Source organism: Acinonyx jubatus, chromosome X, assembly GCF_027475565.1.
Source record: "Acinonyx jubatus isolate Ajub_Pintada_27869175 chromosome X, VMU_Ajub_asm_v1.0, whole genome shotgun sequence".
Lineage (NCBI taxonomy): Eukaryota > Metazoa > Chordata > Mammalia > Carnivora > Felidae > Acinonyx > Acinonyx jubatus.
Window position 1 is genome coordinate 37,938,071 of NC_069389.1, and position 25,313 is coordinate 37,963,383.

Consider the following 25,313-nt stretch of genomic DNA (forward strand, 5'->3'; position numbering starts at 1 on the left):
CCAATATAGCAACTCACCAGTTCTATACGTCACTCGAGGCTCATCACCACAAGGGCACTCTTAATTTTGGTAAAGATCGCTTCGTGATACTGACTCTCTGTACTTGTGAAACTGTTTTCCCTGTCCTAAAAACTTCCGGGTGCCTCTAGCATTTCTAGGTCACTGCCTGATCCTGGTGAAATGCGTGAAAGAGTGGCGGCCACCAAGTGAGGACTTAAGTAAGCAGAAAGACTGTGACCCCACGGTCACGTGTGGATGGAGGTCTATACCTGGGAGTGTCTCGAAATCAATTTCGTTCTCTTCACGCCCTCGCGGTCATTCATCAACCACCTGCGGCCACTCATTCAGTTGCACCCTCCGCCACTCGCTGTCACTGAGACAGAGGGTGTCTTTCACACCCTCATTTTGCTCTGAGGTCTAATCCCCAGTTGCCCAGTGGAACCATTATCTGGCTCTTCAGCAGACAGACACTTTAACTGGGCTCTGATAGTGTCCTCTCACTCGGATCAAGATTTTATTCTTATCACCAAGTTCCCCAAATGCTTATTTGGCTAACAGCAAATGCTCACCATGCAGTTACTTCAAAATTGATGCTATTGAAGGCTCTGTCACACATCAAACTGATCCTTCAGTAACTGCATTAAAATAGATCAGGGGCGGGCGGGGGGCGGGGTGGCTCAGTCAGTTCAGCGTCCAACTTCAGCTCAGGTCATGATCTCGCATTTCTTGGGTTCGAGCCCCGCGTGGGGCTCTGTGCTGACAGCTCAGAGCCTGGCGCCTGCTTCAGATTCTGTGTCTCCCTCTCTCTCTGCCCCTCCCCTGCTCGCATTCTGTCTCTCTCTCTCAACGATAAATAAACATGAAAAAAAAAATAGATTGGGCCCTTTAAAGTTATAGATTTTTTGGACTCATCATTCTGAGCAGATTTCTGTATTCATTTTATACACAGTACAAAGACAAGACTAAAATGGCTTCAAGACACTGATTCCAGGTAAGCCAAAGCCATTTTTTTTTTTTTTTACAATCTAATGAAAGTCATCCATTCTCCCCCTCAAATCAGTGGAACAGAAAGGAAGTCTTTAAAATGAAAAAAAAAAAAAAAAGACCCAAGAATATTATGAACATGCTATGCAATATAAATTTAATACTGCAGGCTGATTCTCCACTAACTTTTTGTCTGTGCATTTCTAATGTAGACATACGGCATTGAGAGCCCATCTAGAATACTAATAAATAAATAACGGCCGAGCACAGCTGAGAGAACGCCCCACTATATGCACAGATTAAAGTAAGGCCGATTTGAGGGCACCTGGGTGGCTCGGTCAGTTGAGTATCTGACTCCTGATTTCTGCTCAGGTCATGATCTTGTAGTTCGTAAGTCGAACCCCACCCCCCCCCGCCCCCCCATGCCCTTGTCAGGCTCTGTGCTGGTGGCATGGAGCCTGCTGGGGATTCTCCCTCTCCTTCTGTCTCTTTCTAAAAATAAATAAGCTGAAAAAAAATAAAGGAAGGCTGATTTTGAACATACTCCCTTGCCAGTTTGTAATAGAATGCTAATATTATTCCTCTTTTCTTGTCATTTGCATACTTGCGGATAGCCAAGTAGCCCCCACCCCCAGTATGTCTGTTATGGGTACAGAGCCCCAGGGACCTGTATCCACGGGAGGTGAAACTGTTCTCTGGCAGTTTTCCGGGTCAGTGAATATTTTCGACCATGAGCCCAACATGTCCTACCTGTCTTTGTCCACTCCTACAGTCTCCATTGTTTCGCTCCATTGAGAAGTCAATACTTTTGAAACATCAGGGAATGTTGCTGGGTGGTTTCCCAACAGCAACACATGGGAACTTTCCAGCCAACACAATAGCCTTTTCTCAATAGGTCTTTGCTTTTGCTTCCTTATAGCTTGTCATACACTTGGCCCTTTCCTCCTTGAAGTCGTCCCCATGTGCCCTCCATGGCCATGCCTTGTGCATTCCCATCTCAGTGGTTGAGCGTGGAACCCACTAGGTGTTTCTTTCCACTGATTTACGTATTACGAACAAATCAATGCCCCTCTCCTCGTCGAAAACTCCCGAGACCATCCCATATTGATCTGACCTGCCACTGACTGCATACTATTTATATCAGTTTGGTCAATAACCAAAAGCAGCTTTGTGACACCTCTTGTAATGTAGCCTTATATTTTAGTGAATTCTTACACTCTTCTTCTTCTTTGAGACAGAGACAGAGAGGGGGAGGTTAGCAATTTGAGATGTGACCTGACGGTCCTCCCCCCTTCTAGGCACAGGCATCAACTTAGGGAAGAAAGAATTATTAGCGCAGAGTAAACGGGAAAAAGTGTGCCCAGTTTTTTTGGGTTTTCAATATAAAGATAAGCTTTAAATTTTTTAAAAATGTATTTAAATTCAAGTTAGTTAACAGTTAGTATTGGTTTCAGGAGTAGAACCCAGTGATTCATCACTTACGTAGAACACCCAGTGCTCATCCCTACAAGTGCCCTCCTTGCCTATCATGCCTCTAGCCCATTCCCCCATCCACCTTCCCTCCAGCAGCCCTCAGTTTGTTCTCTGTATTTAAGAGTCTCTTATGGTTTGCCTCCCTCTCTGTTTGTATCTTATTTTTCCTTCCCTTCCCCTATGTTCTTATGTTCATCTGTTTTGTTTCTCAAATTCCACATGTGAGTGAAATTATATGATATATGCCTTTCTCTGACTGACTTATTTCACTTAGCATAATACCCTCCAGTCCCATCCACATGTTATAAATACTACTCTTGTTAATCTCCGAACAGTATTCTGATATCTATATCTATCTGTATCTATATCTGTCTCTATATAGATATAGATATAGATATCTATCTCACATCTTCTTTATCCATTCATCAGTCGATGGACGATGGACATTTGGGCTCTTTCCATAATTTGGCTATTGTTGATAATGCTGCTAGAAACATTGGGGTGCATGTGCCCCTTCGAATCAGCATTTTTGTATCCTTTGACTAAATACCTAGTAGTGTAGCTGCTGGGTCATAGAGTAGTCCTATTTTTAATTTTTTTTGAGGAATCTCTATACTGTTTTACCGAAAGAAAAAAAAAAGGCTTTTGAAATTTGTGGAAGAGCCAGTAGTTTGAAAGCAAAGGATTGCATTCCAAGAGGAGAGTCGTTTCCAGTTTTAAAAGTCAAGGACACTCAGGAGCCATAGACTGCTGATCAAAAGGCATGGAGAAGAGATAACAATGACCTGAGCTGGGCAAAGGCAAAGAGAGTCAGAGCGGGGGGAGGGGCTTTTTCAGGAAGTAGGAGATGGAGATAGAAACCGGTGGTCCCTTTCCAGTTGGAGTGAACTATTCTGAACAAGCTTCCCATGCCCTCCTCTGTGGAATGAGTACAAGATAAGTGACAGTGGCTCTTGAGGGTTGGGAATGGCTGGGCAGAAGGACGTAAGGGACCCTTGGGGAGCCCCCATGCACTCCAGTATGGTCCAAGGAGCAGTCCCGGGTTTTCCCAAGCATAGGTGTAACCGAGAGGACAACAATGGAACTAGAGCATCCTGAGTTTGGGCAAGGAGGACACAGGTAACTGGCAGAGCTCCACTGACCAGAGACCAGGTGGAAATATCTGGGTGGGTGCGAGCAAGCATGAATGCCAATGACATGCAGGGACCGGGGGAGCAGACCCATCCTGGCTCCTCTGCTGAAGCTAAAAACCCCAATCCTTGCCTGATACTGAGCCTCTGAGAAGTTGGCTACCACCCCAGAGACAAGGCAGAAAGGGGAAGCTTTGAAATGACCAAGAAAACCCCGGATGGATGAAATGTATGTGGGAAAAAAACTTTTTCCCATCTTTTTACCAAGCATGATGGGAGCTAGAGATAACCAGTCATACAGAGGAGTTTTCTAGAACTATAGTAGAAAATCAGAGTTGCTGGAGGGACGTGGGTGGGGGGATGGACTAAATGGGTCATGGGCGTTAAGGAGGGCACTTATTGGGCTGACCACTGGGTGCTGTATGTAAGCGATGAATCACTAAATTCTACCCCTGAGACCAATATTACACTACATGTTAACTAACTAGAATGCACATAAAAACTTTTTTAAAAAAGAAAATCAATACAAGTTGCGTGTTTTGAGTACCTGGGCTCAAGCCTAAGGAACTTTACCCACAACTATTCATTATCTCCCCAACTAAACACAGGTATCTAGTTTTTGGGGGTTTTTTGTTGTTTCCTTTTTACATTTTTTGGTTTTCCTCCCAAGCAACCAGAAGACCTGAAAAATGGTCATCGAATGACTGAATGATCGATGAACTGATTTCAAATTCTAAATTAGTGGCTATCTTAAGATGGAAACAACAATGGCCTAAAGTTTTACATTTCACCCGAAGATTGAGAGGACTACATTTAAAAACTGGATGCTTCCTCATCTTTCTACAACGCATCCATTACTCTGCTCAGGAAATAGACTTCTTGCTCCAGGGAGGTGAGGTGTAAGGTATGTTTAGTAATGTCTTCTGTGGAAGCCACAATGCCAATCTTGGAGAGGTGACACGACCAAACTCCAAAGGGTCATCCGAAAATACCTTTGCACTTCAGCATCATGGTCATGAAGCAAGATGTTATGATGCAGATGAGTAAGGGAAAACGCTCATGTAGACACCATTTGGGGGAAAGAGGACAACAGAGTTAAACGCGGAACTATAGAACAATTCTGTAGAAATATGCCATGTATAGCTTTTCATATAAAATATCTGAGCTAGGGAAACAAGGCTTTAAAGAACCATTACAGGGGCGCCTGGGTAGCTCAGTCGGTTAGGCATCCAACTTCAGCTCAGGTCCTGACCTCACAGCTCGTGGGTTCAAGCCCCGTGTCGGGCTCTGTGCTGTCAGCGCAGAGCCTGGAGCCTGCTTCAGATTCTGTGTCTCCCTCTGACTCTGTCTCTCCCCTGCTCATGCTCTGTCTCTCTCTCTCTTTCTCTCAAAAATAAATAAACATTAAAAAAATAATAAAGAACCATTACAAGTGTCCAATTAAAAAGCCAACATAAAATTGTAACAAATGTACCTCTCTGGTGTTGGGTTGATGGTGGGGGAGGCTGTGCATGTGTAGGGGCAGGGGGGTAATGGGAACTCTCTGTAACTTCTGCTCAATTTTGCTGTTAACCTAAAACTGCTCTAAAAAATGAAGTTTTTTGTTTTTTGGTTTTTTAAAGCCACCATACTAAATCCGTAAAGACAGAAGATCACGGGTTGCCAGAGGCTTAGGGGAGGCGGGAACAGGGAATGGTCGCTTAATGAGCAGGGAGTTTCCTCTTGGGATGATGAGCATGTTTTGAACTAGATAGAAGTGGTGTTTGCACAACAACCCGGATGCACTAACTGCCACGGAAAATGATTTAGTTTCTGTTATGTGAATTTCGCCTCAGTTTCTTAAAAAGCCACCATACGATAGATGGGCTTTTCCAAAAACACATTGCATGGAGTTATAATCTCCCAACATGGTTCTCAAAAAAGGACTTCCGTGGTCCAATTTGCTTTGAAGCAGTGGACCCGTGTCGTCTTCCTGGATATATCCACCCTGCATTAGTGTGTTACGGATGCTGAGTGGTCCTGTAGTAAAGCTCTTGATGTTTGTTTACACGAGGACTCTCATCCCCCGGCTCTCTGCATCCTATCTGATAACATCACACAGAACACAGTTGGGGAAATACTCTGCTAGATCTTTCCAAGACAAGAAAGGCTCAACCTGTTCTCGTTTTAACTGTTCTAGGGAGAAGGTTTTTAGACGTCAGCCTTTCTCGATATTTGCTGAAAACAACTTATCTTTCAAGCAGAAATAGCATGAGGTCTTTTGCTAATGTTCAAAGACCACAAGAGGTGGCCTTAATAAACCCAATTCTCAGTGAATGATGGGATGTGAGAGTAACAAAGACATAATACGGTTCTTAACTACCACTTGGCTTGTAGGTAGGAGGGCCACGCTGGGAAAACTTATTATCCCGGCCATGCAGAGATCAGCCAGCCGTCGAGTTTGCGATTTTATTCATTTGCACAAATGGCATTTTATATATACTTCAGAAAGTATAGCACAATATGAGGGCACATCTAAAAGAGCTGACGTTTTAATAGCAGATATAAAAATGTCCAATACAAAGGCAATTTAATAAAATGAAGTGGCTCAAGGCGACTGCTTCGTTGCAAGGAAATGCATCCTCATGAATCTTCGCTCGAAAGCCATTTCTTAGATTCCCAAAGTGTTGCTTTGATAATAATTACCACCGATAAGAATATCTGTGGAAAGGAAGAGTCTGTTTTATGCTTGAAGTCAGTTAATCTCAACCCGGGGTGGGATTCCATTTTGGTGTGGGGCAGTGGAGTGCCCTTCCCCCAGAGACGATGCATCAGAATCTCCTGGGGAGGAGGGGGGGGGGGGGATGGATGCTTATTTCAAAATGAATTGTCATTGTTACAACTACAGACTGGATGTGAGTCACGATAACTAATCCACCTGGAAGACGCAACCACACTTACGAGGGTGTGGTAGTTTCAGTTCCTCAAAGGGAGACGTGCGTTAGGAAGGGTAGCGAAACATAAAGGAGCACGTTGTCTAGACGCAGCTTCGGCACAGACAGGCTATTTCTTCACCGCCCACGCCACACGGTAGCTTCCCGAACGCCCATGCCCCGAAAGTCCCATAGGTCCGGACTTCTCCCATCTGAGGGTGAGCGGGTGGGGTGCGAGTTCCAGGAAGCGGCGTCTGACTCAGGCCTTCCCGAGAAGGGCATCTGGCTCCGTAGTCCCAGGATTCCCGGCTTTGGCCTCTGGGATCCCCTGTCCTACCTACGCTTCTGACTTTCCTCAAAGTCCTAGAGCCAGGCCCCAAAAGATGACTACCGCCTCGACATGCTGGGTTATAAGGACATCTCTAGTGTGTCTGCCCCCTTCAAAACGCCGTCACGCTCGTGTGGATGCACACATCCATATGTACACGCGCACACATGCACACAGGCCCTGCATCCACTGACCCCGCCCCCCTGGCCACTGCCGATTGGGCCATGGAGGCATAAATGACCCACCTGGACCACTTACTTTCTCCAAGGAATTTACAGTCGAGGACCACAGGTACTGATCGGGGGTACTGGGAGCTTGGACTGCAAGCTAAAGAAAGGTTGGGTTTGGGAATACCCTGTTTGACCATGAATTTCTACAGAGGCAGAGAGAGCCCTGCTGTGCTTCTGATGGTTTATCAGGTCCTGGTTCAAGGCCCTCCTGTGTTCTTCCCTCATTTTCCGGTTTGTGACACACCTCTGTATTGTTATAATAAATCTTCCTCATACATTTTTGGGTTTTTTAATTATTTATTTGGGGGGGGTGCATGCACACGCACGAGCAAGGCAGGGGCAGAGAGAGAGGGAGAGAGAGAATCCCAAGCGGGCTCTGCTCTGTCCTCACAGAGCCCGACGCGGGGCTCAATCCCAGACGCCATGAGATCATGACCTGAGCCAAAATCAAGAGTTGGATGCTTAACTGGCTGAGCCACCCATGTCCCCCCCACCCCCACCCCCCGCCATTTTTGTTTTTAACCTAAGATAGCTCACGTACTTTTCTGTTACTTGCAATCAAAAGATCTGTCATTAAAAATTAAAATTATAAATTATGAGTTCAAGTGTCACCATTTATCTTTATAGTGTTCAATGCCAATTTTGAAGGTGTATATAAGAGTACTCAACTCACGTGCCAAATCACCAATGTTACTCAATTCATATTTTACAGCTTGTCACATGTATATGTCTTTTGTTCTTACCAGAACACCGGAAACGCTGCATAGCATCCAACGTGTAACATTGCATGTAATATGACATATTTCCAGGTTCCAAAGTTTAGGACATGGCGATCTTTGGGGAGCCATTCTTTTGTGTAACACAGCCTGAGTACCTTGGCTGTTCCACGTGGCTAGCGTCAGCTTCCTGACAGCATAGTGAGCTCAGAATCCGCAGGCTTCTTACACGGGGGTCGGTTGGCTCTTAGAGTGAGCTTTCCAAGCAGAAAAGCTTCAATGCGCCAGCCCAGGGTCAGCGTGGAAAGGGAGTACACGGAACAAGAGTACAGGGAGGCATGGCTTACGCAGGGCCACCATTGCAACAGGTTCGACTGTTCCTCCCAGGAAGCCTCGTGCATCCTCCTCAAATGTCCAAAGTTACAAAAGAGAGAGCATGGTGAATCGTGCAAAATATCTGCTAGCTCAAGAAATGATGGCTCCTTTGAGATACAAATGATGATGGACGTCTTGGGACATGATCAACTTGTGCACATGACACAGGTTCCCTGAGCGCCTCCTGGGTCCCAGATCCTGGATGCGAAGCTCTTGACCAGCCACTGAGAGCCTGAATAAGAAAAGTTCTTTAGAAGCCACAGAGGATGTCAACTACACCCTCACAGGCATCTACTCAAAGCCAGAAACAACAGTTGGTCCCGGATGTTGCTTTTAAAGAATAATAGTGGGTCACATGTGTTACTTTGTTTATGTGTAGAGCAAGATCAGATGTCCCACTGTGGTCGCCTGGATGGGACGTGTCTGAATGGTTCTAGTCATCCATTGATGATTCTTGCCTAACCCAGTGATCATTAGAATGATGCTAAATGGTGATTTTTCCATTTCTGACATTCCTTCTAATTCTATTTGGGACCTTTCTATTGTAAGAAAGAGTATTATCTTCTCCTGTATTTATTTATGTACACATTTATATTACCATGGTGTGAAATAATAGAAAACGTATGCATTGGTCTCTGCCCCTGGTTCCTGACACAAGGCTCCTAAAATCCTTGTAATTTCCCAAGTGATAAGAGCACTAGAAGCATCTCTTGTTCTAACATTTGGCCTTTGACCCATCCTTGACACGGGGCTCCCGAAACCCTTGTAACTTCCTAAGTGATAAGAACACCAGGAGTGTCTTTTGTTCTACTATTTGGTTTTTGACCCTGGTTCCTGACACAGAGCTCCTAAATCCATTGTAATTTCCTGGGTGACAGAGAGCTTCTTTTGTTCTGGTAAGGTGGTTCTTCGTGGCTCCTGGATGGTTTCAGGATGGGGACTGGTCACCAGAAAGACCAAGCCATGATTAGAAGCTTGGAACTTTTAGACTCACCTGCCATTATTTGGGAAGGGGAGAGGGGCACACCTCAACTCCACTGGGACACAAGCTCCTGAACTCAGGACCCTTCCAGACCTCACTCTATGTATCTCTCCATCTGGCTGTTCTTTGTATCCTTTAAAACATTCTTTGTAATAAATCAGCACTAGTAAGTAAACAGTTTTCCCAAATTGTGTGAGCCACTATGGAAAATTAGCCAACTCCAGGAGGGGGTCATGGGACCTTCCAATCGGCAGCTAAGCTGTACAAGAGTTGTGGGTAACCTGAGACTTGCTACTTGTGATTGGCATCTGAAGTGGGGGGCAGTCTTATGGAATTGAGCCCTTAATCTGTGGGGTTTATGAGAACCCTGGGGATGGTCAGAATTGAATTGAATTTTAGGGCACCCAGCTGGTGTCAGAGAATTGGTCAGTGTAGGAAAAGTCCCCCCCAAATCTAGTGTCAGAAATATTCAATGTGAGAATAAAGGAAAACAGAGTTTTTCCTAGACACATGGACACATGGATTCTTATTTTGTTTGGTGGGTTATAACCCTTTATTATCATTGTTTATTTTAATCTCAAATGGTCTCCAATTACCCAATGGTAGCCCTTTCAAGGCCGCTCTTGTGTCCTTTGGTCATGTCTCTATAACTCCTTGAGCCCTTCCTTACTGGATGGCATAATAAGATGTTCCAGACTCATCTTGTACTTTCTCTGCCCCCACCGTGGAATCATCTATTTCTCCAAGAAGTCTAGATTTGTTTCTTGGAGACAGAAACCAAATCTAGGTGCAAGGCATGCTCGATCGCTTCTACGGTGTCTCTAGGATTGCTTCTAGGCCAACCCATTGGACAGAGGTAGCAAATAGATGGAGGCATATAACAAAGAAACATCCATATATGTACAGAAAACAGAATTTTTGGAGAGTGGGCAGTGCACAGAAGAGGAAGAAAAAGAAAGAGACTGAGGTAGGCACCATAGTGGTCCAAGTCAGATTGCCCAGAAATTATAAATATCTTGGGTCACGTGGCAAAGGAGAATTAAAGTTACAAGAGGAATTAAGTTTGCTAATTGGCCAGCCTTAAGATGGGGAGATGATCCTGGATGATCCAGGTGGGTCCAGTGTAATCACAAGGGTCCTTAAAAGCAGAAGACAGAGGCAGAAGACAGGTGGCTAGCATGAGAAGAATTAACTAACATTCGAAGATGTTCGAAGATGGAGGAAGGGGTCCCACGAACCAAAGAAAGCAGGTGACATCTAGATGCTGGAAAGGCAAGGAAACTGATTCTCCTCTAGAGCCTCCAGAGAGGGCAACATCTTGGTTTTATCCCAGTGAGACCCATGTTGGACTTCTAACCCACATAACAGTGAGGTAATAAAAGTATGTTGTTATATGTCACTAAGTTTATGGTCATGTGTTACAATGGCCATAGAAAATGAACAGTGACAGAAACTCTTTTGTCAGGTCGGAGCTTATAAAAGCCTAAGTCACCTCTAGGCAAAGCAGAAAGGATCCCAATTATTGTGACTTGAAAGAGCCTCAACCCAACTTACCTGGGGAAACATTCAGTATTGTTTCGGGCATGGAAACTGAGACAGTTTCCATGATAGTGGGTCCTCGATGATAGTGGGTCCAACAAGAGACAATTTTATTTCTGTAAGACCTAAGTACAGAGGGTGCTGTGTCTCAGAAGGCAGCAGGGGCCCAGGCTCCTTCTATCTCGTTGCCTCCCATTTCCAGGGTGTTGCCCTCATTGCGGGGTCCAAGATGGCTTGCCACCACATCCTTGTTTCAGCCAGTGGACAGGAGGAAGAGTGACAGGTAGAACTCTTCTCTTTTGAAGTGCCCACATGTCACTCCAATTCACATGCCAATGGGTAAAACTTAGCCACATGGCTATACCTCTGTACAAGTGAAGCTGGGTGGCCTCTTAAACGGGTGCCATCTTAAATGTTCTACTAGGACCAAGCAAGAGGAAAACAAAAACAGAAGACAACTAGCCACCTTTACCATATGGGTAACTGGCGCTCCTCAGTTATGTTGCGTGTTTTTTATGCTTGTGAAAGTAATTGTTTCTTGTCTTGTGTAATTCTTGAGAAAGAGAGTATTAAGCTCAGGGCTATTTCCATTTTGTGTGCAGATTCTTTTTTTTTTTTTAAATGTTTATTTATTGAGTTTGAGAGAGAGAGAACATGCATGTGAGCAGGGGAGGGACAGAGAGGGAGAGAGAGAATCTCAAGCAGGCTCCATACTCTCAGTGCAGAGCCTGATGCGGGGCTCGATCCCGTGACCCTGAGGTCATGATCTGAACCAAAACCAAGAGTCAGATGCTTAACCGACTGAGCCACCCAGGCGCCCCTTACGTGTTGATTCTTAGCCAAAGCAGTCAATCAGTAGCACATGTGAATCATTATATCTGCTGGTTTCCATATCTATTTAGCTGTCTTCTGGTTATCTGAGGTCACTCCTGATTCAGGTCCTTGAGTCTCCATGCTGTGCTCCCCGTCCCAGGCTCCTTCTGAGGCTGGGAAGAGAATATATTCCTTGCCTTTTCCAGCTTCTAGAAGCTGTCCACATTCATTGGTTTATAGCCCTTTCATGCATCTTCAAAGCCAGCAACTGCAGGCTAAGCCCTATTCACATCACATCACTCTGACCTCTTCCATGGTCACATCAGCCCCTGACTGCCCCCATCTGCTTCTGTCTTCCACTTTTAAGGACCCCTGTTTTTCCATTGGGCCCACCAGATAATCCAGGATAGTCTCCCTATTTCAAGATCAGCTGATTAGCTACCGTAATTCCCCTTTGCCGTGTAACCTAACATATTCATAGGTTCTAGAAATCAGGACAAGGACATTGTTGGGAGGGGCATTATTCTGTCTGCCACAACCCCTGTAGGTATTCCCCTTCCACCGAAGCCAAAAGCACAATTAAGTCTCTTTTCTGTCTTCCCCTGGGCTTTTTCTCCACCCCACTCCTAAGGTCTTTATTCAGCTCAAGAACTGGCACTTGAGAAACCAGCTTTCAACCAATTGTCACCTTACCTTATACGTAATTGCTTTGCGCATTTTAAGTGGCATCGCTCTTCACCGCTCTTGAAAAAAAGTTAGCAAAGCGAAAAGGCCATCCTAACCCACACTTTTAAGCTGCCTTGCACTTGATTGCAAGTTTTAACCACTTGACTTTGGGTTGTTGGCACTCAGTACAAAGTTAGTAGCAGCCCTTAAGAAATGGAAGTCAACCTCACGCGGATGGACTTGACAAGCCCTTTAAATAGAAACCTTAATGTCACTTGCGATTTTGGAAGTTATGCCTGAGGCCTCAAAGTTGATCCTGAACAGAAGAACAAGCGAGGAGAGTGGGGACAGAATGAGAATGTCCTCGAAAGGTTTTGAGATTCCAGTCATTTTCTTAGAATTAGCTGAACTGCAAGAACACCCTCAAGGTCTGGGGCAGAGGGGTTTGGGAGCCAGAGCACCAGAAGAGGAATAGAAAGGCTGGATGCCCACCTACGCTTTCGTTACGAACTTGTAGGCACTAACCATGATGCCTTCACGTTTCATCATCTTCAGGACAAGGAGGAAAATGCTTGGTGTTCAATACCCCCATGCCAGTCGAGGCCAGGAAAGCAATCCTTCTTGCTCCTGGAGTTGAAGTAGATTTGAGAGAATGGTCTCTTGCTTGTAACTCTGTAATAGTTTGCGCCTAGTGGGACTGAGTAATAAATGAGTTGGTCTGGATGAGCTCCAAGGCCCCGTTAGGCCGTGCCGGTCTTGGGGACACAGTCTTACTCAATTGACGGCAACTGCCCTGCCCTCGCATGGCCCCAACCTCTGCTGTGCTACGGGACCAAGGCCTCTCTGTGGCCTGGGTTGTGGCTTTATGCTGCACTTCCCTCTGCCTTCCTGAAAGATGAATCAGACTGGCATGACTCTTGGCACTCTCTGAGGGAACTAAGCAAATGTGAGTGTGCATGTGGGTGTGTCTTTTCCTAAGAACGAGACAGTGGCATTTCCAGATGAATCAGTCTTATCCGGCAAATAGGGTCCATGCTTTATTTCCTTTTCTTGGTTACAGACGACAAGCCAGTGTACTATTTACATTTTACGCTGTATGTTTTTTAAAAATGTTGATTTATTTATTCTGAGAAAGAGAGAGAGAGAGAGAGAAAGCATGGGTGGGAGAGGGGCAGAGAGAGAGGGAGAGAGAGAACCCCAAGCAGGCTCCAGGCTCTCAGCACAGAGCCCAACGCAGGGCTCAGTCCCATGAATTAGGAGATCGTGACCTGAGCCAAAATCCAGAGCAGGGTGCTTCACTGACTGAGCCACCCAGGCATCCCATTCTGAATGTTTTCATAATGTAACATGCTACCTTAGCCTGGCTGGGCCGTAACAAGACACCATGAGCTGGGGGGTTTATGAACAGCAAACGTTTATTTCTCACAGTTCTGGACGTGGTTGTCCAAGATCATGGCATAGACTGGGCCTTCTGACTGTGCCGTCACACGGGAAAAGGGGTGACAGAGCTTTCTGGGATCTCTTTTATGAGGGCACTAATCCCATTCATGAGGGCTCCACCCTCATAACCTAATTACTTCCCCCGAGACCTCACCTGAAATTACTATCGCTGTGGGGATTAGGCTTCAGGATGCAAATCTGGGGGGGGGGACACAACCATTCAATCGATAGTGTATGGGGGTTATGAACAAGGAATCGTCAAATTAGGTGCAGGGATAAAAACCCCACCTACAAGTTTGCATGTGTGTGTGTGTGTGTGTGTGTGTGTGTGTGTGTGCACATCTTTCTGATAAGAAGTTCCATAGCTCATCAGATTGTCGACAGAAACCATGGGCCCCCAGATGATAAAACTAACCAGTGTGAAAGAATGTTCCATTGCCAGAGAGTCAGCATCAGTGATGGCCGTCGTCTGACAAAGGCATCTCAGAGAGCCAAAGGAACTGCGGATGCAATAGCATTAATAATTTGAAGCATTGCACGTCAGGCATCATCTAGTAAAAGCCCTCTTGAGCAGCCACTCCTCAACAGACTCCCGAGTAACCAATGCTTTCTGCTTCATCCGTCAAGTACACTCGTTGCGGCCTCCAGCCTTGAGCCCACCTCTCCCTCCCATTTTTGGTCCCACCCGTGGAGGTAATCCGCACCGTGATGCAGTCACAGTTCTTGCCCAGGGCGTTCATGCCAGGATGTTATATTTCTGTGATTTGGCTAAAACACATCAGAAATTGGCTCAACGTGAGCATGACAAGAAGGTCGCAAAGTTGGATTCTTGGCGGATTCTTAATTAGGCCAGGTTGATTTCTTTTTAAAATAACTGTAGAAGTTTGAGGAAAATATGTAAAGGGTTCTGCACTCGGATTGAATGACAAGAATCTTTTACTTTCTGTTTCACTTTAATTCTTTTTAGTGTTTATTTATTTTTGAGAGAGAGACAGAGGCAGAGACAGAGTGAGAGTGGGGGAGGGGGGGTGGGGAGGGGACAGAGAGAGAGAGGGAGACACAGAATCTGAAGCAGGCTCCAGGCTCCGAGCCGTCAGCACAGAACCTGACCCACAAACCATGAGATCGTGACCTGAGCTGAAGTTGGACGCTTAACCGACTGAGCCACCCAGGCGCTCCAAATGTCTGCTTCACTTTAAAGAAACAACTAGAGATTATAGAAGCTTTGGTCCTTCATCAAAGGATTGGGGGATTCATGCAAGTTTGCAGGTTTGGAGTGAAAAGGAAAAGGTTAAGAAATGTGTCAATCATTTTTAAAATTTTAATTCCAGCACAGTTAACATACAGTGTTATAGTAACTTCAGGTGTACAATATAGTGATTCAACACTTCTATGCAGGAGTCAGTGCTCATCTTTTTAAATTATTTTTAAAAATTTTAATTCCTGTGTAAATCGAGTCTATGATTCCCAGGCTGAACCAACTTTCTCTATGAAACAAACAACTATCAAGCCCCACTGAATTAATTTAGAGCAATTCTGCTGTATTGGGATCCCAATTAGGAGAAAAAATGGAGGGGTGCCTGGCTGGCTCCGTCGGTTAAACATACGACTCTTGATTTTTGGCTCAGGTCATGATCTCAGGGTTTGTGAGACGGACCCCTTGCATCAGGCTCTGTGCTGACGGTGCAAAGCCCGCTTGGTATTCTCTCTCTCTCTGCCTCTGCCCACGTGCACACTTTTGCTCTCTCTCTCCCCCTGTCTCTCAAAATAAATACATAAATACACTTTTCTTAAAAAGGAGTCGGGGCGCCTGGGTGGCCCAGTCGGTTGAGCGTCCGACTCCGGCTCAGGTCATGATCTCACGGTGCGTGGGTTCGAGCCCCGTGTCGGGCTCTGTGCTGATGGCTCAGAGCCTGGAGCCTGCTTCGGATTCTCTGTCTCCTTCTCTCTCTCTCTCTCTGTCCCTTCCCCGCTTGGGCTCTCTGTCTCTCTCTCAAAAATTAAAAAAAACATCAAGAAGTATTTTTTTACAAAGGGGGAAAACATGGATTCCAGGACCCACGATTTTCAAGGATGTTGATATCGGTGCTTTGACCCAGAACCACGAAAGTGAGTGGAGAGTTTCGACTCTCTAGAGGAGGAGTGTGATGCCAAGATGGATGTTTTTATGCCAATGGAGGGAAAGAGGGAAAGAAGGAAGACTGAGCAGAAGGAAGCCGTAGAGTACAGGGAAGCTCTGACGAAGTCCCAGCAGATGGGCGGCACTGGAATAAAATGTGCCCGGAAGAAATGGCCAACGGCTGAAACGGCCCAGCTCTAGTAACCCCCGCCGTGCCCAGTGATCCCAGAGTGCGATTGAGGCAGCGGGCCCCCCGGGTGTGGCAGCTGCGGCCTGTTGGCTAACGACACTCAGCCCCATGACCATGGACTCGTTTTCTATTACTGAACGTGGCCGCTGGCAATAAACGCCATTCTCTCGGGGGGCTCAGACCAGTAGGGTGTATGAAAAATGGAGACTCCTCTAAAGGAGACTTCTGAAGGCTCCCCTTTCCCTTATCTGCCTGCTTGTGAAACCTTGTGGTAAAAAAAAAATAGTGCCTCACAAATTCCATTGTAAGGCCTGTGAGGTTTTTGCCCGTGCCTCTACATAAATTGCTTCTTCTGGTAGGCTGACTTCAGGTTTAGCAAGTATTTAGTGAGCACTTATTATGGCCGTGACAGGCACTGTTACAGAGGTAGACAGTGGTGGTCTGTGGAGGCAAGGCCCCCTGGAGCTTACACCGTAGCAACGGGGCTAGACGACAAACCGACAAGTCTGTGGACAAGATGGCAGAAATGAGAATGAGGATGTCCTTGACATGCTTTTACGTTCAAATCATTTTAGAACGATTTGGGGGCGCCTGGGTGGCTCAGTCGGTTAAGCTTCTGACTTCGGCTCAGGTCGAGATCTCACGGTTTATGAGTTCGGGCCCCACATCGGGCTCTGTGCTGACAGCTCGGAGCCCGGAGCCTGCTTCGGATTCTGTGTCTCCTTCTTCTGCCCCTCCCTCACTCACACTCTGTCTCTGTCTCTCTCTCTCAAAAAAAATAATAAATAAACATTAAAAAAAAAAAAAGAATGGTTTGGAAATGACTGGTGGTCAGAGAGTTATGGAGAGCTACCTCTCTAAGGAGGGGACATTTGAGGTGAAACCAAATTGGAAAAGAGGGATGAGAGTTTGGGGCGGAGGAAATAACAAAGGCTGGGGTTGTTAGGTGAATGGGAGTTTGGGACATCAGTGGGAAGGGACAGACACCACTTGGAGAGGCAGGAACCAGCTGAAGTGGGGCTCATGGGTCACAGGAAGGAGTCGATTCTTTTTTCTTTTTAATTTTTTAAATTTATTTTTGAGAGGGAGAGAACGAGCGGGGGAGGGGCATAGCGAGAGGGAGACACAATCCCAAGCAGGCTCTGCACTATCAGCGTAGAGCCCGACGCGGGGCTCAAACCCACAAACCATGAGATCAGGACCTGAACCCAAATCAAGAGTCAGACGCTCAACTGACCTACTGACCTAGCCACCCAGGCGCCCCAAGAGGTCGATTCTATTCCAAGTGTGATGAGACGCTTTGAAGGATTCTAAGTAGGAGGACAACACGGTCGTGTTTGCATTTTAATTTGGTGGTTCCCGAATTTCTATGTGGAAGGAGCTTGCAAGCGTTTACAAGGCTATTGAGGGGGAGATGGTGGGCAGGGGGAGGCGGGAGGTGGGGTAAAGCACTTTGCATAAAATTGAGAAAGTGTCCACTGTGCCTACCGAAGGATGGGGGGTGGTTAGTGGTGATTATGAGGTGACCCAAGTTGTCTCCGACTCAACTCACTCTCATCCCCGTGCGTCACCGCTGTGTTTTCAACCACCTCGACTACTAGAGAGGAAACATAGGTGGGCAAGAGTATCTACTCTTGTCTGGCAGCTGGTTGTGATACTTTCTGGGGGGGGGGGGGGACCGGGAAGAGATGATAGTGCCCTGGATTAAGGAGGTAGCAAGGGGAATGGAGCAAAGTGGCTTTATGGAAGGCTCTTGTTTCTCTGTGAGGACATGATTGACGCGGTCACCAGTTCTGCAGCATCGTGGGTGCGAGCTGTGCTTTTCCTTTCTTCTTTCTGGGGTGTTTCTGAATTCAGATGTGGAGCAGACACTGTTGGGGATTTGCTCTGATCCCCCCCACAACCTGAGAGAGAGAGAGAGAATCCCGAGTCGGAAGTGCAGAGCCAGACACGGGGCTCGAACCCACGAGACCATAAGATCATGACCTGAGCCGAAACCAAGAGTCTGATGCCCAGCCGACCGAGCCACCCAGGCGCCCCCTCTTTCTATCGCTCCCATATGCCCGTCTCCCAGCTGTCTGTGCTTTTGCCAACAAGAGCCTGCACTAATGACTCTTCTTTCTAGGACCGTCTTCCAGCTACTGAAGAGCTTTGCCCAAATAGGACAGCTGGGAGTGCTTAGGACTTTCCGTTCCTTCCACTGCCGCCCCACACCGTCTCTGACCAGCCCTTAGCCAATGGCTGACTGGTATGGGAGTATGAGAACCCGGCCCTCTTGCTCTGAGTTGAGACGACTCTCAGGCTTAAGTTACCCTCCAGAGCCCCTCCCAGGATCGGGCAGAGGCCACCCTCCATGGGACTTGCTTCTGACCCACCTCACTTAGCTTCTTCTTCACTGCCTCCACTTCCTACTTCCTCCATTTCCTTCCTGGCTTCTTCTGGGAGCATTTCCTGAAAAACGCACTGGCACACAAATCGTTATCTCAGGGTCTACTTCTGAAGACCTCACTCGGAAACTATTCCATTGCCATTTCTACCTCCTTCATGCAAGCCCCTATCGTCTCTTACCTGTACCATGGCAACAAGCATCACATACTACCTGTTTCCAAGATTTTAATGCCATGACCCTTATCATACGAGAGTCACATGTGTCACTCCCATGGCATCAATCGCTCCCAGGGTGGCCTTTTCTTTCCCATTCAAGAAAGTCTATTGTGCAATTGGTTGAGAGTATCAGCGTGACAGGCATAACCTTGAATCTGCACTGGTTTGTTTTTAACACGTTAAAAATCCACACCCATCAGTGCTTTAGCTATTATTAATAATCAATTATTTGCAACCTATCCTAACACTGATCGCTGTATACCAGAACGGCCAGAGCGGGTGGTACAGAACCATACGAGACTTCGGATAACGCTACAAAACACGAATGACTCATCCTACCCCAAGCACAGTTAACGCGGGGGGAGCAGGGACTGAGTACGATCCAAATACATTTTTTTTCCCCCAGCATGATGATATCTTTTTAGGGAAATAACAAGTAGAAATATTTAAGTATTAAGTTGAACCATATGAAATCTCCACCAGCCTCTTCACGTGGTTCAAGCTAACATGAATTACGAACATTGGCTGGATTTTACAGATTTTATACATGCAATATAGATTTAAAGAGGCCCTGCCCCACTCTTAACCTCGACCAGATACCTTCTTAAGTAAATTGCACCTAATTTCAAACACACTTATCTGGGAACGTCCACTCCAGGGCTAAGTAAGTGGACCTCCAACCTTTTCATAAATTTGAAGCCTTCCTGGAAACTGCAGTGAGCTCAGGCCTTTCTTCACCCTGTAGGTACCACCTCCCTACTAATGTCTTACTACTTACCCGGGAACGAGAAGGCAGGACATTTCTTAGCATTCTCCAGGGAAGGTGAGACTCTACTGAACCCATTCCCACTGCTCCTCTTGGTGCCAACCTCTTTAGATGAGCACTGGGCCCAAGACAGAAGGCCTAAGTGTGAACCAGACTCAGTCACGTTCCCACCATATGACCGTAGACTTCGTTTGTGTTACAAGCCCCTTCCCAATGTAAGTGTACCCATGGTCTTGTTCTTTTGATTGATGACGTTGGCCTGCATCATATTTCCTTTGTACGTACTGAGAAAGAAATAAAAAATTACCTTGCGACATGATTGATTTTCAAATGATTTCTAACGCTCAAAGTAGAACTCAAAAAAAAAAAAAAAAAAAAAGGCAAGGAACACCGAGGCTGTCTTCAAGACGGTATATTCAAATAAGTATATATTTCTTTACGACTGTTACAAGAAAACAGATAGCCCCAAGTGTTTGTTTCACTCCCGGTGTTGTGCACGGCGTTATAAGATTTGATCTCTCCCCGGGGGCCACCAACTCATTCCATACTTCCGTGTCTGCAAAGGGGGGGGGTGGGGCAAATGTGTCCCCACTCAATTTTCCTTCGGGGGATTTGCTCTGCTGTGGTTGCCCAACACGCACCAAAAGATGCTTTGAGTCTAGTTGCTTTTTCCTTAACTGAGAAAGCCAAGACAGACCACAGTTAACAATAGTCTTAAAAATAACGTCTTGGGAATAATCATCACATGCTTCCTTATTACAGGAAATGCATACCAAATGTCACCTGGTATTTAAACCCGAAAAGTGGGCAGATAATTGCACCAGAGGCTATTTAAGGAGAGCAGGTTTTCCATGATTGGCAACAGTTGGCCGTAGAAGTCCATCTGTTCCTAACTTCGTTTCACATGTCACTATTAGCACAGGTGCCACTGGTTAATGTTATGGGAGCAAAAGTACTCACCGTTGTAACCTTTGGGATAGAAGCGGCTCATTCAAATCCCTCTGGCTTGACCACACGTCCAGTATGGGTGAGGGACAAAAACAAAGGACAGACTCGCAAGGACTATGTCTTGTGGGCCTTTTTGTCCTTGGAACCAGAGACGTGAGGCCCACGTGAACACAGAGGCCCTTTGACATTTCTCCCCATCTCCCTGAGACACACACTAGCTAGCCACATGCCGTGGGGGACAGCGCCAGCCACGTGATTTGTGGGGCCCAGTGAAACATGAAAATGCACGCAGGGCCCCTTGTTCAAAAGCAGGGGCAAGGGGGCCTCAAAGGTACCAAAATATAAAGGCTTTTCCTTTCTTCCAGTTTTTCTCTTGCCTTGTCATGATGTTTTCCATTTGCTCTTTCCAGTCACTCGAAGTAAGGAAAAATTAAAATTTTAAATTATTAGCATGAATTCACCATTCATCTTATATTGCACAAGGCCAGCCAAAAAAGCAAATATAAGAGCATTTAACCCATATGTGGAAGTCTGCAATGACACAACTCTGACTTCCTAGCTCAATATGGACATGTGTATTTTGTTCTTATCAGAATAGCGGAAATACTGCGCAAAACTAACTTAACTGCTTTCATTTCACTTCTTCGTATGCACGCATTCTATCAACACTCTCAGTCTTTGGCGCCCTGGTGAGTAAGGAAGGATTGGAAGGAAATGAGCTATGGGTTGCCCTGTTTTTCCCTTCCCTTCAGTCTCATCATTTTCTGTGCGAGTGGTTGGCTCATACAGGGAAAGAATGCAAGTGGGAAAGAATACGAGAGGGCTCCTTGTTCCTTCACGGTTCTTAGAACACCGCTGCGCTCGTTCGACGATTGAAGCAAATTCTGGTTCAAATGGAGACCATCACCTCACAAAGCTGTCAGCTACCCCCACTCACTCAGTTGTAGACAGAACACGCTTGGCATCTCTCGGCATTCACGTCACGGGTCCACTGGAATCCCGTGCTCATGATTGCTATATGCTAATGAGTTGGCAAGGGACCCCAGACACACACATCTCACTAATATCTTCTCTGCTCACACTCCCTCTCCGCTGTTACATCAGATTTCATTAGCAAGACACAAGTTCAAGGTAAAATTAAGAAGCTCAGGAAAGTGACAGCAGGGCATGGAACCAAAGTGCAGGACCTTTCTGAGTATGGACCTCTGTGTAACTACACAGATCAGACACCCTTGAAGCCGGCCCTGGGGGACATTTCTTTTTGCACTTCAACATTTATTAAGCAGCAGATACGTGTGAAAAAAGTAATTGATAGACCATATGCCATTCTTTAAGTCGTCGAGGGCATGTTTGGGGGATGGCCATATCCAAGTTTCCAATAGAAGAGCCACTTGATAGCTTCCAAGATGCCTAAAATTGCAAGACAATATCGAGCACTCCTTATCCCCAGAATTGCAATCCCTTGAGATAAACAGGGGAAGATGCAAGATCAGTGCAGCTGAAACCTAACACCAAACTTGGGAGCTCAAGTTGACATTCAGAACATACTACCGGGGAGGGTTGTTGTAAACAGGCTACAGAAAACAAGGTAACCGATGCAGCTCCCAGCAGCTTGCCTAAACAGCAAATTAGGGAGCCCTTGTGGCAGAATTGCCAAACTTGAAGTGGCGGGCAGGGGCGCCGGGGTGGCTCAGTCGGTTAAGCGTGCGACTCTTGGTTTCCGGTCAAGTCACGATCTCAGGGTTTGTGAGTTTAAGCCCCAAATCGGACTCTGCACTGACAGTGCAGAGCCTTCTTGGGATTCTCTCTCTGTCCCCCCCCCCCCCCTGCCCCTCACCTGCTCTGTCTCTCTCTCTCTCTCAAAAACAAATAAATAAAAACCTTAAAAAATTTTTTTCTAAAGGAATGGCAGGCAACAATTTTTTTTAGAATTGTATTTTCTTCTTAATTGCGGTAAAATACACAAAACACAAAATTTACCATCTTAACGATTTTAGGGTGTGCAGTGCCATAGCGTTAACCATATTCACACTGTGGAGCAACCAATCTCCCAAACCTTTCCGTTTTGTAAGACTGGAACTCTGTACCCATTAAACAACCCCCCCACCCCCATTCCTCTCCTGAGCCCTTAGCATCCACCATTACTACCTTCCATGTCCATGAGTCTGACTGCTCTAGAAACCTTACATAAATAGGTGGGATTGTACAGTATTTGCCTTATCGTGACTGGTTTATTTCTCTTACTGTAATGTCCCCAAGGTTTATTCATGCTGAAGCATGTGTCAGAATTTCCTTCCTTTCTCAGGCTGGATAATATTCCATTCCGAGGATAGACCACACTTTGTTTATCCACTCATCTGCTGATGAACATTCAGACTGGCCATTTTCTCTTCAAGACCTGCTTTCAGTCCTTTTGGATACATACCCAGAAGTGGAATTGTTGAGCCATCGATCATTTTATTTTATTTTACTGTATTTTTTGTAACCAATTTATTTTTTTAAGTGTGTTTATTTTGAGAGAGAGAGAGAGAACACGAGGAGGGGAGGGGCAGAGAGGGAGGGAGAGAGAGAGAATCCCAAGCAGGCTCCAAGCTGCCTGCGCAAAGCCCAATGGGGGCTCGAACTCACGAACCTCGAGATCATGACCTGAGCCAAAAAATCAAGAGTCAGACGCTGAACCGACTGAGCCACCCAGGCGCCCCTGTAACCAATTATTTTAAATTGCACTTATAGGTGCTTGACCCATGTTGGGAGATGATATGATGTTCAGAACTGTCAGGAGACTACCTGGGGAGTCTCCTGGTGTGGAAGCTATCAAGCTTGACAAAGTATAAGTGTACCCCATGCAGTTGGTCAACAGTGTGGCCTTCCGAGCTGGACAGACAAAATCACTGGCTAAAATAAGCATCAAGACAAATATTCTAACCAAAAGACCTTGGATTGGAATCAAGTGAAGCTGAAATAAGTACACTGAAGATGTGCAGAAGAAATACTCACTGACCATCCAATTGTTCTTGGAAAGATAAAACTATTAAGGCACTGTTTATGGGTTTGTAACACAGGGCTTGGAACAATGCGAGAGAACTCTCTGTGGCGAGATATCAATCTTCAGACAAAAAAACAATGTCCCCAGTGACATATTACTGCAACGACCTGAAGTAACCTCGCTGAAAACACGTCAGCATTCAACACTTGGACAGCCAACACCCTAACCGAGTTCACCAATGGATTTTAGAATTATAGAATGTTCAAGCTCGTAAGGACATTAGAGATTGTCTAGTCCAACTCTCCTAATTGTGAAAGGAAGAAACCAAGGTTCGGAGAGGTGCAGGGGCTCTCCTGGGACCATAAATAAACTTAGTTGGTGACAGAGGTATCGCCGAATTTCTCAATTCTAGTGGTGAATCTATTAATATCCTCAAGGCCACCCTTACAGCAGCAACCTCACAAGTATCCGACAGTGTAAATAAAATAGTTCAAGCTTGAAAAGGCAAGAGCTTCTGGATTATTTTCTGTAGCACAGCCAGGCTATCATTGATGTCTTCCAAGTATCCTATCCCACTCCGGGGATGTAACAGATACTTTTTCCAAGACACATCAAGATGTTTGATGGTTGCAGACGACTAACATGATGAAGGCAAGAGTCAGTGCCCCAAATGGACACTGGGCAGATGTACAAACATCTCCCCCCTCCTTTGGGTTGACTTAAGACATCAAGCCCTCAGAAAGTGCCTGTTAAAATGGAAATCTATGCTTCAAGAGTGATTACATACAAATTGGTTACGGACATTAACCTACTTGCAGAAATTCATCGATCAGCTTAGTTATTTGTCACCTCAGCACAGAAGATACCTCCTGGCATTGAGAGGGACCCAGGGCCCACACATTTTTGTTGAGTGTAGAGAGGGGTTGGGGAGAGAAAGGCTAGCTGAGCTGAGGCGTGTGAGGTCTGTTTGGGACCCTGAGGAGGAGGAAAGCATTGGACTGGGGATGAAGAACACCTACAAAGAAGGTATAGGAATATCAAGGAAAGAATTCACTTACCTAACAATTTTACCTTGAGAGGCTGGTAAGGATGCTAGATTTGGAAGCATGACCCATGCTGCAGGCAGCGTGAAATAATGTTTTGATCATCCAACGATCTCTAAGACAAAAAGGTGAATGTGCAATGTGGGGCTTTACACACTGGACTCCAAACTGCCTGTACACCCCCCTATTTCTGCTTGACAGAGAAGCTTGACTAAGATGGCCGCCATATTCCCATGAAAGGAAGAAAAAGGAAAATGGGATGGAAAAACACTCTGGTGTTGCACCAATGGTGGAGACACCCAGTTTGAGGAAACCGTGTCCCCTCTGTTGCTAGACAGTTGAGACAAATGGATATGTGACTAGACCCTCTGGGAATTGGCTAAGGTTAAAACAGAGTGAATATTTATTTTCTTTACCTTATCTTTATTTTTCCTATATCCCTGTACTGCATGTTGATTCAGCCATTAGAGACCGTAAAGGTTCAGATAAGCTCAGGGAAATCCCACAAGAGCGGGGGTTATTTTCCATTCTTTGTTCGCTGGATACGTCTGTTTTGTAGCCCGCCATGCTGGGTGGCTGCTTTCCTGGACTCAACTCCTGGTACCCAGGAAATGCCAGAGATGCCGGGATCTTTGGGTTCCGTCACAAAGAAACCCACACCACACCTGATCTACATATATTTATGTGGGGAATTTGTTCCAGACAATTTTTGAGGACATCTGGGAAGGGCAAACTGGTTCTTGGGAAGGTCCCAGAGGACTTACTCCTCTGAGACACTCAACAACTCATAAGAAACTTCAAGAATACTGTGATTAAATATTCACAAGGACAGAGATTCCTGAACACGCCATATTCCTTTATCACCTTATAGGATTTCTGTTACCCTCTGGTTAACCCTTTGTCCCTATCCTGTTCCCCAACATAATCACTAACGTAACAGACACTTTAACTAACTTAACAGCAGATACCATTTTAAACACCATTCTAAGTGGTTACCTACATTATCTCATTTATTTCCGCTGTAACCTTGTGAGATGCATGCTATTTTCATTCCCTTCTCACAGATGAG